At 39.4% G+C, this 18,991-nt stretch overlaps 1 long non-coding RNA gene across 1 annotated transcript; it reads left to right on the forward strand.

Moving 5' to 3' along the window:
* Positions 1-14,142: 14,142 nt before the first annotated feature.
* LOC122866734 lies at positions 14,143-18,005 on the forward strand. Its single transcript, XR_006375794.1, has 3 exons — positions 14,143-14,249; positions 16,457-16,556; positions 17,408-18,005. It is a non-coding gene; the product is annotated as an uncharacterized LOC122866734 (long non-coding RNA).
* Positions 18,006-18,991: the final 986 nt, after the last annotated feature.

Below are 18,991 nucleotides of genomic sequence, written 5' to 3' on the forward strand. Positions count from 1 at the left end.
CCATGCTAGCCTAGTCACCAGGCTAAAAACAAACCTGGCCAACCTAGGTTAGCAGTCGTTGTGGCAGACCAGTAGCTGAGAGCCAACTTTAGAATACTTAACCATCAGATCCAAATGTCTAAAAGCTTTTACCCTGTTAAACCATATGGATAAAACAGCAAGGATCTAAAAGAGTAACGTAAAACGTGACTTAAAACTGGATAAAATGATCATTTAAGACAGAGCTCTTCACAGACAAACACAACACCAATGCATGCGTGTGCAATTATACTTACATACTTTCATTTAAGTAACAGTTTGAATGCAGTACATTTACTTGTAACTTACATTAACTTGTTTTTACCTTGTGGTATCAGTACATTTACTTTAGTAAATAATCTGAATACTTTGTCCACCTCTGGTCATAACACAAATTGAGTATTCTAATTTGACACAACTTTTTGATACGGTGTAGTCCCTCATCCGTCCAGGAGTGTTCTATCGTAGAAAAGGTTTCAGTCGTAGTCATCTGGACACTGTTTTCAGAATCAAGACGTTTCGGCTCCCATCAGGAAGTCATTCTCAATTGTGAAAAAATGGGACGGGAACTAGAAATTTAAGCTACTCTGTGTTACATAAGCCCTGCCCTCAGGAAGGAATCTGCTTAATAGCTAGTTTCACCTGAAACTGACCTAATAGTTTCCAAGATCCAAAACCCATATCAGTCAAACCATTTTCATAAAAAGCAGTGGCTAGAATTACAAACCAAAAATCTTTGGCAACAATTGCTGTCAATCGGAGGCTAGTGGTTTGTACATTCTTTACAATAAGTGTGTACAAGTTCAGCTTTGTTTTTAGCATCAAGCAAAACATTTCGTCTATTCCTCTCTACATGGTGTGGAATGTGCAGATGTACATGCTACTACTAAGTAGGTTATCCTACATACTGTACTTAATCTCATTAAATATTAAAGAAGGTTCTTTAAATAAAGCAGTGCTTTGAAAATTCAGCCCTCAACAAAGCACTTTTTCATAATGCAGAGGGGAATACAAGCGAGGGAGAAGAAGATGGAGAGAGGGGGAAGGAGAGAACGTGTTCGTACATGTACATACATCAGAGCTATACACTGATGATAAGTGGGCCGATGACTGCTGTGTTCTCTATTCACTGTGTCCTGCATGGAGTTCCCTGTAGAGAGAGAGAGAGAGAGAGAGAGAGAGAGAGAGAGAGAGAGAGAGAGAGAGAGAGAGAGAGATTATTAAATTGTTTGCACAACATGTTTTCATGCATACATGACTATTAAAGCTTGTTCTTGTAATTAAAATGTCTAGTGATATTCTGTATGTTTCTTAATGGCAATTAATCCCATGAAAAGACCCAAAGTATTGTCTCTGTATCCAAAGCCTCATACATCTTTCAATCCTTTTTTTCTGAGGGAGGACCCCCAGACCCCACACTTTGTGTCCCCCGCTCTTTTCAGACCAATGTTACACCCTTGAGCTAACTGCATAATCAGAGAGATAGAACATATATGTCAAAAGGATCAGATATCTTAAGGACCACAAAACTCAAACGAAAATATTTAATTCCACACTAAATATCTTCCAGAAGCGCAAAATAAAACTCACACACTTTACTGGAAAAATTCGTAGGGGAAACATTGTATACTATGTAGTATGTCAAGTGCGGTGTGGGTAAGACCATGCATTCAAGGTGGGGATCATTTACATATGCTCCTCCCAAGAGAAATCAGGACACAGACTGATCCCTTAAACATTTTTCTAGACTTGCATATGGAGACCCAGCTGTTTGCTAGTTGTTTGGGGAAAAATATAATTTGAGGACTTACCTATGGCAATTACTGCTCCAATAAAACATTGCATTACAGTATGCATTATTTCAATATACTACATCTTCAGTGGTTCACATATTTTAAACAGTCTTTACTGCACTCTGTAGGACACTCCCTCACCGGACAAGCAGCTGAATAATGTATCTTCTCTGTTAAAATGCTGGTTCTGTTACAAACAGCACAGCTGGTATCTCCCTCTCTTGCCTCATTTCTTGGAGTCTTTGGGCAGCACATATGGACCTATGGAGTATTCCTCAGGTGGAGAGAGGAAATGTGCGAAGTCTTCATGGCTACAGCGCTGGCCTGGCAGAGAATGAATATTCTATTAGCATAGATGAACTAAAGCCAAGTATGCTGGTACTGTATGACATGCTCAGTGCGATGGAGTCAATCCAAGAATGGCAGCACTGATGGAATGGTTCTCTGTGAGTGCAAACGTCTGCACGTGTTCATGACACACACCATGTCGATGGTGCAACCAAACAACACATCTGATAACAACAGCCAGCAAGGTGCAATGCGTAAGAATTTAAGAAATTTAAAACATTCAAAAATTAACTAAAATTATCAACAGAAAGACCCAAGCTGTAATAAAGTGGAATTATCTGTTAACTGTTGTTCTTCATGTTCCTATTTTCATCATCTGGTCTTGTAAACCTTTGTTTCAAGAAATCTTTTAGAAGTAAAAGCTGTGATGATAAATATGATTATTATAATAGTTATTATTATGCATAAGCACTGAGACTCTGATACAATACGGCTGCCCCCTGGCCAGCCAAAATTAACAGAAAGAACATTGTATAACCCCTGTGCCGCCATCTTGTTCTTTTCTATACCACAGAATGTGTTCTTAAAAATTAGTCACCACATTTTTCTGCAATATCTCATCCTGCAAACACTGATGATCCGGCCTGCTGTCTCTGTTTCTGACATCATGTGAGCGCTGCAGCATGTATTGAGCCCAGAGGCCGACAGAGATGCAGACTCACAGTCAGTGTGACATAATACGACTTAATGACCGCAGCCCGCTCCTGACGCTGTGCAGGCATCACCGCTTCACCATGTTATCGTCTTGTTTATATTTCATCAGCCTGCTTTGACCCTGTTTATGATGAATACTGTGATTAATGTGATTTGCTGTGTGGAATCTGTCCCTCCAGTAGCTGAAATGAACCCTCTGTCCTTGGCCGGGACTGGGGATTCAGAGGAAATTCTACCTCCACTTTGTAGATTTGTGTCTTTCTTCACTCTGCATGAATCCAAAGTCTGAAAGCCTTGCCATTTAACTCATGACTTAAGACTAGGGAGTGTGTGGACTGGATGTGGATGATTGCAAGTGCTGCCCATTGAGATCAATATACAGCCATATTACTGTGCAGTGACTCATCAGTCACAGAGCTCTGGGGTCCAAAGGCAGACAGCACAAGGCACTTAATTACCACAGAGATCAGGGCAACAGGTCTGTAGTCACTACGTTTTTGGGGACAGGGATGATGGTGGAGGTTTTGAAGCAGGTTGGCACATGGCCTGTCTCCAGTGAGGTGTTAAATATGTCTGTGAACACCGGGGACAGCTGATCAGCACAGAGCCGTCATTGTGGGGTCTCTGAGGCGGGCAGTTGAGCAGTGGCACCTGCTGAACTAGGTGGTAGGTGGAGCTGGTGGATGGAGTCACGGGGGATGGTGTCACAACTGTCCCTTTGTCTTTCAAATTGACAGTAGAACTCATTCAGGTTGTTGGCCAGGCACAAGTTGTTAGTGGAATAGGGGGCTTTAGGTTTGTAGTTGTTGATCTTGTTGACGTTGAAATGGCGTAAGGTTGGAAAATAAAGGTCCACCTCTTTAGTTAGCTAACGTTATGCAATGTTAACGTTAAACTTACCACATGGTACCATAAAGTTAATGGTAGACTTGGCTAGGTACTGTAACTGGTGGGTATGCTGTTCTGGGGAGCGGCGCTTGGTAGGGTTGGCCAAGCCAAGCAGAGCACTCGTTGCTTGGGGTAGGTGCCGTTTGCATGCTGGTTAGGGCTGCCAGTGGTGAAGACAGGTCGCTGGGCTGTAGGGCGAGGTTCCTGAGTTAGGTAAGGTTAAATGAGTAACGTTAGTATTAGGATGTGTGAGGCCCCCCTCCTTAGTCTACTTGTGTGTGTGTGCTTTGTCATGTTGTCTTTTAAGGTGCCAAAGAGCTGACTGCAGTATCAAACCAGATCAGGAGCACCTGGGCGCAGTGCTCTACAGGATATAAAAGTCCCAGCTTCTAGTGTGGCTCGCTCTCGTCCATGTCAGTGCCTGCGCCCTATTGCTTTGCTTAGCATTTTACGGCTAGCATTTTTAAAGCGTTTTACTTTTATTCCACAACACTTTATCCTACACGATCCACACACATCCACATGAACTCTACTGGTTTCACTGACTATACACCTCATATCCAAAGTTACAGTTCAGTTTATTTTCTTTATTGCAATTAATAACTTGTATTTATTGGCATTTTGTATCTTTGCCCGTTTTTGTCATGGCCTGTGGACCGGGTTATGACAGATGCTTGAGGAAGTTACAACGCCTAGGCCAATGTGATGTGTACTTCACAGTAAAGAGGTTGAAGGCATCACTTTAAACATTAATATTTTGCAAATTATGACACTGCGTTATTATCCCTAGATTCTATCATTATAATTACTGTTACACATCTTTTCATTTATTTCAAGTGTACTTAAGTAATACAAAACAACTTGTAAATTTGCAACCTTTAATAGGGATGTTTTCATAAATGCAAGATATCATTTTAATTTGTTAAACTGTTGCTTGTGTAGTGGTATATTTTTGTTATATAAAAAATGACTAAATATCTTTAGAGAAAAAGCACATTCTTAAATCATTCAGATTGGAAAAATGATCTCAAAACAAAATAATAGTTAATAATTATAAATTAAAATAGTAAGATGGTATATATAGGTTAACATTTTGCATAGAGCAGAAAGTAAAAATAAAATAAAAGATAATGTTATGTGCTGGTTTTGTTTGAAAGCCCCCTAGGAGGTGTCATTCATTTGCGATCTCTGAGAAGCTCTTGTGTCTATACTATTGGTATTGTTAGGCAAAAGAAAAATAACATGGCTGATTGATTGCGTCTACTTGCCACAGATGCATTCCATCAGCTTATTATTCTTTTTGCCTCACTATATAAGCCTCACAATACCTGTGTATTTGCCTGAGGAAGACCTTCTCAGAGTTTGCAACATCGCAAATAAATTGTGCCTCCTAGGGGGATTCATAACTACTCGGTGTGCAGATAAGTCGGAATAAAATGTGAAATCTAACATTTCCAGTCAGTAATAAAGACAAAAGGAGCGCATATATAATTAGAATTGATTCAAATGTGAACCATGTTTTTTAAATTAAAGGACAAAACACAAAAAGGTGGACAATGTTTAAAATTATAAATGTAAAAGTAAACACATTCAAATAAAATCAACAGACTGGGCAGACAGCTATTCCCAGAGAGCTGCAGAGTCCATGGGGTGTTAGGGGGAAAAGGGGATAAAGGATTGGATTGTAGGAATGAAGGAGAGGAGAGGTGGTAAGGCTACAGATGTTATTTTTTAACATCCATAATGAACATAAAAAATAAACTCAACATTAGCCATGATAGTCAGGGCTATGTTTAGGTGTAACAAAATGGGTCCTAAAGGCCAAATTCAAAAGCAGTGACACTGCCCACTAGTTGGCAATTGTCTTTAAGGCAATTAGCGACTGTATTTAAAAACATATAATTTCCTCTAGGTGTGAAATGAACTCCATCTTCAAAAATAGCCCAGGACTGTCATGTCTAATGTGAGGATGCTCAATCATAACACCATTAAAGCTACGAACAAATGTAGCTATAAAACTGCTGACAAATTTCCTGGCCTTGTCAAGCTTCACCGGATTGGTACCAGCCTTCCACCGACAGCTTTTGGGTCACAGACAAAAACATGATCTTCATGCCAGGGTGCTGGAGGTGAAGCTGGTGCAGGTCCTCCATTATCATGTTGACCAGCTTGACGCTGCTGACCTCCCCATGTCGTTGCCGCCACAGTGGATGATGAAGACATTGGGTGCTGCTCTTCCTCGCAGGGACTGGGAAAAGAAGGCAAGAAGGCCTTTCCACTGCAGTCCACCGCAGCCAAACCAACAGACACGGACGTCCAGCATGCTGAGGTTGCTTCCCAAGGTCTCTGCAGCTCTCTCACAAATTATCGACACTGTGATTATAGAAGGAAAATTAATTAATGTAATAAATGCTTCAGGTAATGAAAAATATAAAGTTAACTATAAAGGTGACTCACTTTTTCATGTTTACAATACTATTATATCACATCTGTGGGAGAAAATGGAACAATGTAGCAACACTTCAAAATCTAGATGACAGTCTTTAAAAAATGTTTTTGTTGTTGTCCTTTGAAGACAGACAAGGTAAAATCAGCTGTCTAAAGTCAAGTAGCCAAAGCTGGTACTGACAGTTTATGCTGTGTAGCAGGCGTAGTGTGGCGGCATCACAGGTGGCCATGACCTCAACAAGGACTGAAAGAAATAAACATTTTTTAACAAATATCAAAGTGCCTTTCTTTCTCAATCTCAACAGTCATATCTCGCACGGTGCTGTCGGCAGCAGTACACAAATCAAAATCAGTCTGTAAACTGTTGTGCACCAATGCATCCGCACTGAGAATCGAACTGCAGATTTTCGAATTTCTTGTTTAGTATAATTCCTTAATAGGTGATGGGTAAGATTCTTTGCCGAGAGATGACAAGACAGAACGCACAGAGTCACGAGTTGATCTTTAATCAGGCGGGATTTAATATCATTTGTAATTTTCACCAGTGTTGTCTCTGTGCTATGATAAACTCTAAATCCTGACTGAAAATCCTCAAATAAACTGTTGTTATGCATGCACCTATAGGTCATGCAACATCATGGGTGTGTTTGATTTCGGTCACTTACCATGCTCGTCGGGTGGTGCATTAAATCAGTGATACATTAAGGTTGCTGAGGTACAATAATGCTAACCATAACCCATAATAACGTCATCCTTAATTTTATTGCATTATTGTGCATTTATGTACTGTCCACTCACTGCAAGCCCCGTAGCAGGTGCGACCACACACCCCAAACCCACCTGACACTCGGGCCAGTGAACGTAAACATTCAATATGTATCTTTTGTAGGTGTTAACTGAGTGCAGCATACATGTAATAAAAAGTACTTAATTAAAAGTAAAATTACCTATTTTTAAAAATACTCAAAAAAGTACAGGTGCACAAAAAACAACTCCTACAGCAATGAGAGAAAATATAATTTGTTACTTCCAATGCTGCCTACAAAACCTACAAAACTACACTGCAGAATACAGGATAGAGGAACAGAGGCTAGCCAGAAAGTGGGGCAGGACTGCTACGACTGCTACTATTTTATTGTTCCTCCAAATACAGGTGCTACAGGTAACAGCTTACTATTAATAAATCATGAATTTTCAGTCAAGTAGAATTACCAAAAACTAAATAGGCTGTTTCCTGATAGATTGTCAGCCTCTAGAGTTACAAGACAGAGTTCAGTCAGGCCAGAACATCAATCAACATTGTCTGAAAATAAAACCAAGGCATCAACTACCCTGACCAGAACTACACCAAACCTTAAACTTACTACAAGGACTGCTACTCTAACATGCCAATTGCAATCAGAGATTTTATTTGGATTTTTAAAAGATTTTTGGCACTGGCCAAGTCCATGAAATAAATTTATGGGGTAAAACCCCATAAATGATTGTCAGTTGAGTGATCCACTCCAGGGAGACAGACATGACCATGACACATGTATTTGGCATACGCAAGACAAATCTGTGTAAAAAAAGCTTTAAATCTCGGTATCATGTGTCACTGCAAATTATTTATATTTGTACAATTGTTTATTTTAAATTAATTTATAAGGATATAAGAAACCATATAGTGTTCATGTTTACTCTGTGTGTGTGAGTGTGTGTGTTGGTCCATGTCCAGCCTCAGCAGGACAGGGTGTAATTGCACAGCAGTGTGAGCGCTGCCACAGGGCTAAATGATGGTAATGGATCCAGAGACCTTCCATTATGTGAACTGGGAGGACAGGCTAGACAACAGAGCCCTGTACTGACTGAGCAACATGCTGTTTGACAGACACAGCTGCTGCTGCTATTGTTGATAATGGAAGAATGCAAAGTACAACAGTTTCCAGATAAATTCTACATGTAAAGTATGAGGTCACTGTTTAACATGATCTTATCTCTTACAACTGATGACCAGATTGCCATAAAATTCACTGTGGATATTCATTATCCCCAGAGGATGGTTGTAAATGATTTTGTTGACCCTCTGACCTTTGGTCTAACTCAAACTTCACTTCCAAATTCACATGATCCATGACAAGGTATCTTACAAAACTACTGGACAGAGTTCCATTAAATTTAATGTGGCTAATATTGGTACCTAGAGATGAATCTAACAGTGTTGGTGGCCCCTTTCGCCTGTGCCACCTTCAGGTCCCTACTTCCACGTTTTTCTTTACAATTGGTAACGCACATTTCTCTATACTGAGTTCACTTTTTCAAAACTGTTTAGTCGGTTCTCTTTACCAACATGCAGCTCAGCACAACAGTTAATCTAGCATCCAAAATACACAAATGCAACTAAAGCACTTCATACACATCTCAGGACCAACTCTTGTACCAGAACACTGACAACATTTGTTTCCCAACAGCAACACTTTGTCTCTCATTACACAAGGACCTAAAAACCACTAACAACAGGTTGCATTACAATATGTTTCACATTGTCTTTGAAGTAGCTTTTATCTATTTATTTATTTAGCATAAACCAAGATTTCATTACTATGCAACAAAAAGAAAGGCACTTCTTTATTGCATGGATTGTGCTACCTTACAGTATTGTGTCACAGAAATGAATCAGAAATGCTACAATATGCTTCTATGGGCTTTTTCATTGCCATTTTTGCATAGAGTAATTCCAAGTGCACAAAATGAAACTAAATTCCAGTAATGTAATACAAAACTAAACATATTCACTATACACTTTTGTATAGGATAGTTACAGATATAGCTGTGCTAGTCAACACTGTCTTCTGCATTTGGCCACAGATTCTCATCCACTTCACATCTTATGTCATCTAGGGCAATACACCTAGGAAAGAATCTTCTGGCATGCCTGATCCATCCCTGGCAATCTTCTTCTATTTCCAGGCATCCAGCATTGATGGCATCCAGGAGGGACATTTGATCATGTTGATGGTGGTCATAAACCTTCCACCTCCATGAGGAAAATGATTCCTCTATGGGGTTGAGGAATGGAGAGTTGTTACGGACAGACAGGCTGGAGACACCGAGGTGGAGACAGATATTGTTTATTTCTCAACACAGCAATGAGGCAAACAGTGGATGAAAGGGTTAGGCGCACAGTAGTGCTGATACCGTCCTTAGTGAGGCTGGGATGGGTGTTCGGGAGCTGGATTCTCACACACGGGAGTGAAGGCAACACGGTTCTAGAGACAGATGAGTGGGGGGTCTTTATACTGGTGGTGAGGTGATGCCGATAGGGCTCAGGTGAGCGATTGGGAACAGGTGTATGATTAGAACGCAGGTGAGGGAGTGCGCTGTGCCTGGGGGAGTGTGGAGCCTGATGTATCTGCCTGATGTTGAGTTGCTTGACTTGTTCAGAGTTCCTCTCAAAAGGCACAGTATACAACTGCTTCAACCTGACCTGATGTTTTTTCAGGACTCTAGAAATAGTTATTATGCTTACACTGTGAATATTTGCAAATGTAACGTTGTCTGCCAACACTGTCTAGAATCTCAGTGAGTTTTACGCCATTGTTTCTGATGACCATATCAATGATTGCAGTTTCCTGCACATCAGTGAACATCCTACCTCTCCCACCTGTGTGAGGTAACTGTTGGGTCCTAAGCAGAAATGCAAAAGCAATTACACACAAGTGGGTTTAGAGGCTTTGCTCTATTTACTCAGTCAGATGCCCTTACAGAATACAACTTACCTGTTGGAAAACTCTAACAATAGATGCCACTGTTGAGCGTTGCAGATTTGGCTGCACTCTCAGACCAGCCTCTCTCATTGAGAGACCATGATTTATTACATGATCAATTACAGTAGCTCTGATCTCATCTGAGACTACAGTTCTTGATCTTTCTATTCTTCTTCCACCACGCATACGTATCCTCTCCCTCTCCCAGCCACTCTTCTTCCTCTTTCAGCCACTTCTCTATCTCTGGCTGGGTCCATGTTTACATCCCAATACAAAACTATTCCGAAGTTGTCTCCTTTTGTATAGATGGTAATGAAATTGAAAGAGTAACACCTGTGTAGGTGTTCAGCTGCAATGGGAATCAGCTGTGGTTGGTCCAATTGTTTTCACAGTATTTAATTTTTAGATTCGAAATATATTTCATTACAATATTACTGTAGAAATGTAGAAAATTGCTGACTTATTCAGTTTTGTATTATGTTATTGTTCTGAATTTAAGTTTAACAGTTTTGAAAACTGTATGTAAGCATGTGCAAATTGGCCTGTAGGTATACAGAGTTTTGGCGGTTGTTGTGTCGAAGTGAGAAAAGAATGAATGTAATTTGAAAGATGTCGTCATTGAATGCATTTTGTGCCAAAGCAATGAGAAATGATCCGTAGTTTAGCCCACATAGACTTCTGCTGTGATCACTGTGTGAAGAGTTTTGAAAAAGTGTTGAGAAATGTGTCCTGGCGATTGTAAAAAATTGCAAATGAAAAGTTTTGGGAGAGAAGGCTTTGTGTCACATTGTACTTGACAGACTGATTTGTATGTAGTTTTAGTCTTCAGGTATGTGTGAAGAACAGCAAGACTGTAATATAACAATTAAAAAAAAATACTAACCAGGGCATTTTTCTGTTTGCCAGGATGTTTGCATATTAGAAGTACACAGATGGTTTCAGTTTTTGCAGTGATTTCTAATCTTGTGCCAGCATTTGTCTGTTTTTGGCACAAAAGCTGTTTCATATAAACATGGCAGTTGAAATAAGGCTGTATCTTCAGAGCATTTATAGCAGTAACAGTAAGCAGCAACAGTTTTCCAGCTTAATTTATTGTTCCAACAAAACAGGACTGTTCTTAGAAAAGATGCGTTCCTACTGCTGTTTATTTAAAAAAATACTGGCAGTGCAGTGGATTTTGGACTCAGACACATACAGCTGGTAGTTTGTGTTACTTGGTGGTCATGATCATTAAAACTAATGATTAAATGGAAAACCACTGATATCGTGAATGCTAAGCCTCTGCAGTGTTTTGATATCAGTAATATTGCTGCCGCTTCTGCAACTATAGCTGTGAAAGCACACAAATTAATAGTAGATGTACAGTATGTTACTGCGGCTTTGTGGTCATGGTTAGGGATATTTTCACTATAGCAGGGAAATCAAAAAGATTATTTTGATTATCATGCTCCATGTGAGTCTTTTTCTGATTTCCCGGGCAGCCATTAGCCAGTCCATTCATTTCCATGTGGCGTGAAAATCAAACTAGTGGACACCTATTATGTAGGGTAGTTATGTAGTCCACCACTGTGAATATCAGGTCTGCATTTATTTTTGTCAAAGTTACATTATGATTAAGAGGTAATGCAGTGCAGACTTTTAACTGCAACTGCGTTTACAACTGTGATAATCTCACTGAAAAATGAATGCAGACAAGATGTTCACTGTGGTGGCATGCAAAAGGTCACCTCTGACCACAGCCAGCATCAGTGCTTGGTTGGGTTGGGTGTGGTCAGAAATGTGCTTGGTTGGATGTGCAACCACACCCAACAGTGATGTCACATTGTCCTGGAGTACACCGGTACATCACTGCAGCAAGGTGAGAAGTTAAACCACTGATCCACAAAAACAAGATTTTCAGGGGTTGTTAGGTTACTCTTTAAAATCTGAGTTAAAAACACAATCAGAATTAAAAGTTTTTAATAACAACATATTAAACAACAAATGATGGCCGCTGGTCCATGACCTCTAGAACGACACATTGAAGCATTTCTGATCTGATGCCCCTATCAACTCATTTGTTTGTGGCAAATACAATTTGGTTAGGTTTAGGGAAACATTGTGGTTTGGGTTAGAATTACTACTTCTTTGAGGTTAGAGCTTCGTAGTCATGGTTACAATAATAAACACGCTGTTAAGGTTAGGGGACAATCGTGGTCATGGTTAAAAGAAACCAAAGTTGACTGTCAGTCAGAAATAGGAAACAAACAGCGGTCTCTAGTGTTAAAGTCTGATGTTTTGTTGACCCGTCCATCCTGACGTCCTCCCTAAGAGGACTTTGTCGCTCTGTAACAACGTCACCTGACTTCCTCCTTTGCTCCCATAATTACTTCCGCTGCTAGATAGCGCTGTCACTTCAACATAAACAGACGTCGTTTTTGGGCACCGGCTGAAACGACTGATTCTGTTGTTGCTCTTGAATACACAAGTGAAACTGTGGCTTCAACAACAAAGATGTGAACAATAAATGAGTTTTGAATGGATCCACTGGCGACATACATGTACACTTAAAATTATACACTTACACTCACACTTTTGAAGCTAAATGTACTATGTTTACACACATAGCCACATGCATTTTCACGTGCGCACCGTTTTGTCTTTTTGTTGGTTTAGTTGTTTTAACCTGAAGTTAAAAGCCTAACCAGGGACAGGGAGTGCAAATTAACTTCAGCTAGATGCCCTAAATACATCACATCTGGTGCATTTATTTATTTTTTGTTACAACGTAGCTGTATTATCTCTGTGAAAGAAACTAACAAATAAATAAATAAATTGTTGTTGAGATGTAGTGCCAGGGCTATAATGATAGGATCTAGAGATCGGCATCATCTCTGTGCCGTGGCCTTCTTCATTTACACCTAAAAGTAAACACTGAGGGTTTTTGGGGGCTGTAACATGCATTCTTGCAGATGTAGGAAACTCAACTGAAGAAGAAGCTGAGACAGGTTGAGGGAAAGTGGGCACATCAGCAGAGTAAATTACACAGACACAAACATTAAACATCAGAATGATGACATACCGTACAGTGTGATAGTACAAAATGCATTATTTTCATATCAGAACAACTATCTGGCCAACTATAAAATATGTGACTTTAAAAAACAAAAATGATTGAATTTGAGTGTCAGTCTAACTGTTGGTAGTGTACATCTTTTCCTTCTTACAGTAACACACCTCAGGCAGCGAGTCTGAAGCGCCCACAGTGTGAGACAAGAGGCTGAGTACAGTCTGGGTCAAGGTAGACTCTGTGCTGATGTTTATAGATCTGGCTCTTATGGAGAGCTCTGGCTCTCAAGAGCCCCAGCTCATAGACAAGCTGATCTAACTGAGAAATATGGTGAGACAGCTCACTGCTCAGAGTGCAGGAGAGGAGGAGGAGGAAGAGAGAAAACCCACAAAGGTCTGCTGATGAGAACAGTTAACTGAACATCTATTTAAATCTGACTGTCTGGGCTTTCAATAGAGTCCACATTGTATAGATTGAATTAATTTGGGCAAAGATAACTAATACTGAATTTGTGATGTCACTTGTTGTGTTTGGTAAAAGCTCCCTGAAATGTCATCTTTACTTTCTTCATGTGAAGCATGTCCTCTGGAAACAGGATGTTGGGGTAAGACATAACATATTAAACTATAAACCAATGGGAAATCAGTTACTGACAAAAAGGTCTGGTATTTGGTCTGATAGGAAACACAGAGGGCTTAATTTACTTTACATTTCAACCATCACAGATTACTGAAATAGGATAAGATGTCTTTCAACCAACATTACTCAATGCTTCCAAACTATGGAATCAGATTTATGTCAATATAATCAAACAAAACTTCTTAAATATCAAACAAAAATAAGAATTTGTGAGAGAATAAAACTCACTGAAGCAAAAAAAAGTCATCTCAAAAGTAAAACTTATAACTTGCAAACCAACTATTTGTCTTTTACTTTTCTAATTACATGTCCTTTTGTTTACAGTTCCCTCTGCTTCTTTCTCACTGATCGGACTTTTGCCCTTACTGTCGGTTTTGCAGTTATGCTGCCAACTCTCTCTTTTGCGCTGTCTGACTTTTTGTTTGCAGTTCTTCTATGGTTCTGACACAAACGTCTTGCGTGGGTGGGTTTTTTCAGGGGTGTGTCCCCATTGGCTAGTGTGTTTTTGAATGACAGCTCAGTGCCCCGGACTGGCCGCTGTTGTCTGCCATATTGGTGTGGTCAACAGTCAAGACTGCTTGGAAAAATGCCGCAGGCATGTGTAGCGTTTGGCTGCGCAAACAGACGAAACATTCAAAACAGGCATCGCGGGATAACTTTTCACAAGTAAGTGGCAATTTTATTGTACTTTATTGGTTTTAGTTAGTGAATGTGAAATATCCCTTCAGACCATCCTGAAAATGACCTGACAGCGTCGTTGTGATGATGGCTAACGTTAATGTAAGCTAGGAGTTAACGAAAACATAACATTGCGTGACTGGGGGTAAACGTGATATTTATTTAACGATGACCTCATTCTTTGTATAATTTACTTTACAGAAAATTATCAACAGGAATGTGTTTGTGCTCATGAGATTATACACGCTAGCTAGCCTAAATTAGCTAGATCTAGTAACCCATATTTATGCTGCTAGCTTAACATTAATGCTCTGGCTGCACCATTTAGCTATTTGTCTGAAATAATCAGCTCCTGAGATAACAGTAAGATGCAAAAGAAAACTTGATTGGCTTCTGAATGAGCCTGCACAATATCAGAAATATGTCTCAGTGATCAAATTCAAGTCTCAACTTTTGAATATATATCGACATCAATGTGTTTAGTTCAATAGGATGAGTGATACAAATTAGTTATCATACCTAGCCATTTCTAGACTAGGTTACCCTTAAACATCAGTTTTGTCACTCACTATTCTCACAGGTAACGTTAGCTTAGCTAATGCTAGTTTAGTTAAAGAAGAGGTATGCGATTCTGGAGAAATCCAATACCATGACCAATACCAGGTTGTGAGTTAGCAAACTGGGTTAGCAAACAGAAACTAACAGCCAGCGAGGATGAGAGCCAGGAAACGAGCTCCAGACAGCGATACTCACAACTCTACAACCTGCTACTATATAGCTAACATCACAACAACAGCATATCTTGGCAAACTAGAAAGTAAACAGACTGTACTTGTATAGCACCTTTCTAGTCTTTCTGACTACTCAAAGCACTTCAACTACATATCACATACCGATGGCAGAACTGCTCATTAAAGTAACTAATGATTCACACACACACACCAAAGGTACAGCCCTTGGGAGCAATTTGGGGTTCAGTGTTTGGGGTTCAGTGTCTTGCCCAAGGACACTTCGACGTGTGGGCTTGGGGAAGCCAGGATCAAACCGCCGACCTTCCGATTGGTGGACGACCTGCTCTACCACTGAGCCAGTCGCCCCAAGTGTCCATGGGCAAGTCATTTAACGTTACCTGACACACAAATCATATTCGCGAAATTTAACAACAAGGCGTGTATTGGATTAGATTCACATACCCCACCTTTAATTAATATTATGGTGCCTAGAATTTTTTTACATTATCTGTGAAATATCTTTTTTGCACTCCATTAAAACTCTGTAGTTAACTTGGTAACAGTTAAGCGCAGACACAGAAAACAAACTGCAACTGGCAGCTTCATTTATTTAGTTAGCTTAAAAAAAGAGGCAACATTCAAGCACTGCTGCTGATTTAAAACATTTTATATGCATTTAAGCCTCAATATGTTGTTCATGGAGAAGAGTGTTTGCTACAGGTTGAGCCTTGCTCTTTTAGACGGAGGAGTGCTGGGTACCAGTGCTGTGGTCAAGCTAATGCTAATGGCTTTGAGACCCCCCCAACCTTTATTATGGGAAATTACAGGGAAAATAATAGCTGTAATGTAATTTGAAAATGTGCTTTCAGTCTAATGTCTGATTATTCTCTGTAGGGCAAGTCATGGAAATTATATTGTCTCTTTCATAGTTATTGAGATCTGGATCTTTTTAATCAGGTGGAGTTTTGCATATTTTCTGCTTTTTGGGCCTATACTGTAAGTGAAGAGTTAAACAATCCTCACATTTTAGTGTGTTCATTTCACACTCTTTCACTGTGCAAATATTAGTTAATTAACTTTCAAAGACAATTTCACTTTCTACCAGAAATACTTGACAACATAAAGCATTATCCCTATGCATTAAGGTTTGTCTGCACCTCCTCTATAACACAAGGTAAGTTTATCTTTTGCCATTTTATTTCTGAACTGTCAGCAGTAATGTTAAGTGTGTTATGTGCAGTCAGTAAGTTTAATGGTGGGAAACCATTAGTGTGGTCCTTTTTAGATATTGACTTTCACTTTAACATTTTCCACTGCCTTTTTATTAGGATTTTTTTTTTTTTTTATCGTTTTATATGTTGTTTCATATTGTTTATATATATTATATTTTATATTGTTGTGATGTAGTTCTGATATGAGGTGAGTAACAAGTTGTTATTGTTTGTATTGTTGATGTTTTCTCAGATCAGTAAGGAGTCCATGCACAATATCCACTCTACCTATGCTGTCTACATTTTTCCTGAGCTTGACTGGTTCTGGCTACACATACTCACTGTACTGAATGGTAGGTAAATGTGCAACAGAGTGTAAAGAGAATGCAGATGACAAAGTAGCTGTAGATCAGTGGAGAAAGCATCTGATTATATGCTAGCTTGCAGAATTTTAACTTATGATTTTAAAACCTTGTCCAACATCTTAGATGTCACTCAATTCCTCTCTGGAAATCTTCAGGCCACTTTTGACATGGTTCTTCTTAGGTGATGGTAATCTCTATTAACAGATATCTCCATATGAATGCAGAATCTGTAGGCAGGGACCAAGATTTTGACATCGGAAGCGTTCTGGTTTCCATTTGTAGTCCGAGTAGTATTGACCTATCACGTTTGAGTGGGCTTTGGTTGCATGCAGCTAAATAGTCCGTGTGGAGAGCAAAAGAAGCGGAACGCATCAGCTATCGTCTGACGACGATTTAGCTTTTTATTAGCTTTTTTTAAACAATTAATCTACATTCATATGCAGACATCTGTTGAAAGAGAGTAGCCAAAATGTGTCTTTATCACGTATCAAGTTGCTATTCAGACTGCAGAGGAAGTCTTGGCCCGGATATCCGGAAAACGGACACTGGCTACACCAGAAACCCGAAACACTGGCCATGATGGTACCTGCGTAGCCACACTCCCACAGGCCAGTTTTCTGCAGAGCTCCTGATGCACCGTCACTCTTAACTCTTAACTCTTATTCACTCCCAGTGAATATAACAGTGCCTATATTCACTCCCAGTGAATATAACAGTGCCTATTGGGATGTCCAAACACTTTGATTTTACTTTTTACCATTTTATTTATAACTGCATCTGTATTTCTTCTTTACATGTCTAACATGTTCATGGGCCCTCTGTTGCATTTTACCCAACAGAACACAGACACTGAGGTCAGCAGTTCCATGGAGCAATGTGTTATGTGGCGTACGGAGGAATAGTGAAGAGCCTGAGCCTGATGGGAAAAAATGGAGGGCTTCAGTGGAATGGGGAGCATTGTGCTCGCATTCTTTGGACTCTTGATTTATTTGGACTGATATGCTACTCATCAGACCGCAGATGCACATATGAAGTCCTGAAGACTTTCCTCGATCTGGATGGACAGAGGATGTCGTCAAAGGGACAATTCCTGAAAAACAAGCTGCTGGTGGAAGTGAGTTTGAAAAAGACTGAAAATCATGCATATATCCTGAAGTATTTATCCGTATCCCAGGTAGGTTGGGTTTTTCCACTGCACACTGTACAAAGTGTAAAGCTTTGAAAGCGCAGGAAAAAGTGAAAGATATCTCAAAGTAATATTTGATAAAAAAATTTAATAAAAAAGATTTCTATCCTTAACCAAATGGTAACACCTCTCGGTATAACTCTGCTCAGCATCACCACAAACTACATCCTCTAAAATGACCATACAGTTATATCAGCATCTCTCTAAAACAGTAGCATCAAAAACTGAACATTAGAACCTTTATTAGAATCTTTATTGTAGGACTGACATAATAATCTGGATAATGAATTTATGTCTTATGCACTGAAAAGAATTTCAAGTTACATGTTAAAATAGTATGTTAAAAAGAAAGCTTGGAAGAACATGAATGTTTGTATCTGTTGTTAATGCCAGATGTGAGATTGGTTTAGATGGAATATAGGTGGCACGATGATATTACATTCATCCAATCATTTTTTTTTGGGTGTAACATTTTCCAGATTGTAATTTTGTGCATTACTTTTCCTTCACGTTTAATTTATAAACACATTTTCTCATGTGTTTCTTAAATTATTGCCACCAAGCTATTTATCAGACATACTAAGACATACCTGATACCAAAGTTAGACAATATTGAGAATACTGAGAATCATTTTATTAATTGTTTATTTATTGCTCCATAAGGTTGTTAAGGAAAAAACTTGTGTTTCTACTATTATTCTCAAACTGGACTAAGATTGATTTATTCTTTTGCTCTTTATTGCTCCTAAGGGGGGGTTTAGGAGAAACAGGTCAGAATTCAGTAATCTCCAAATAAGAAGCTGATTTATTTCTGATTAGACAAAGACTATTGTGAGCAGCAAAATTTTTCCCTGGGTGCGCTTCACCACCGAATCAGGTAGAGTTGCTACGCACTTCTGGTTTAAATGCTATCTACCAGATCAATCTCAGTTTGTACATGTCAACGGTGAACCCTCTGTGCACGCCAAAGTCACGGAGTTCCACAAGGTTCTGTGCTTGGACCAGTTTTATTCACCTTCATATATGCTTCCTTTAGGCAATATTATTAGGAAACGCTTCATAAACTTTCATAGTTATGCGGATGATACACAATTATATCTATCGATCAAGCCAGATGAAACTAATCAGGTAGATAAACTTCAAGCATGCCTTAAGGACATAGAAACCTGGATGACCTGCAATTTTCTGATGTTAAACTCTGACAAAAGTGAAGTCATTATACTACTGCAAACACCTC

Source organism: Siniperca chuatsi, linkage group LG19 (assembly GCF_020085105.1).
Source record: "Siniperca chuatsi isolate FFG_IHB_CAS linkage group LG19, ASM2008510v1, whole genome shotgun sequence".
Classification (NCBI taxonomy): Eukaryota; Metazoa; Chordata; class Actinopteri; order Centrarchiformes; family Sinipercidae; genus Siniperca; species Siniperca chuatsi.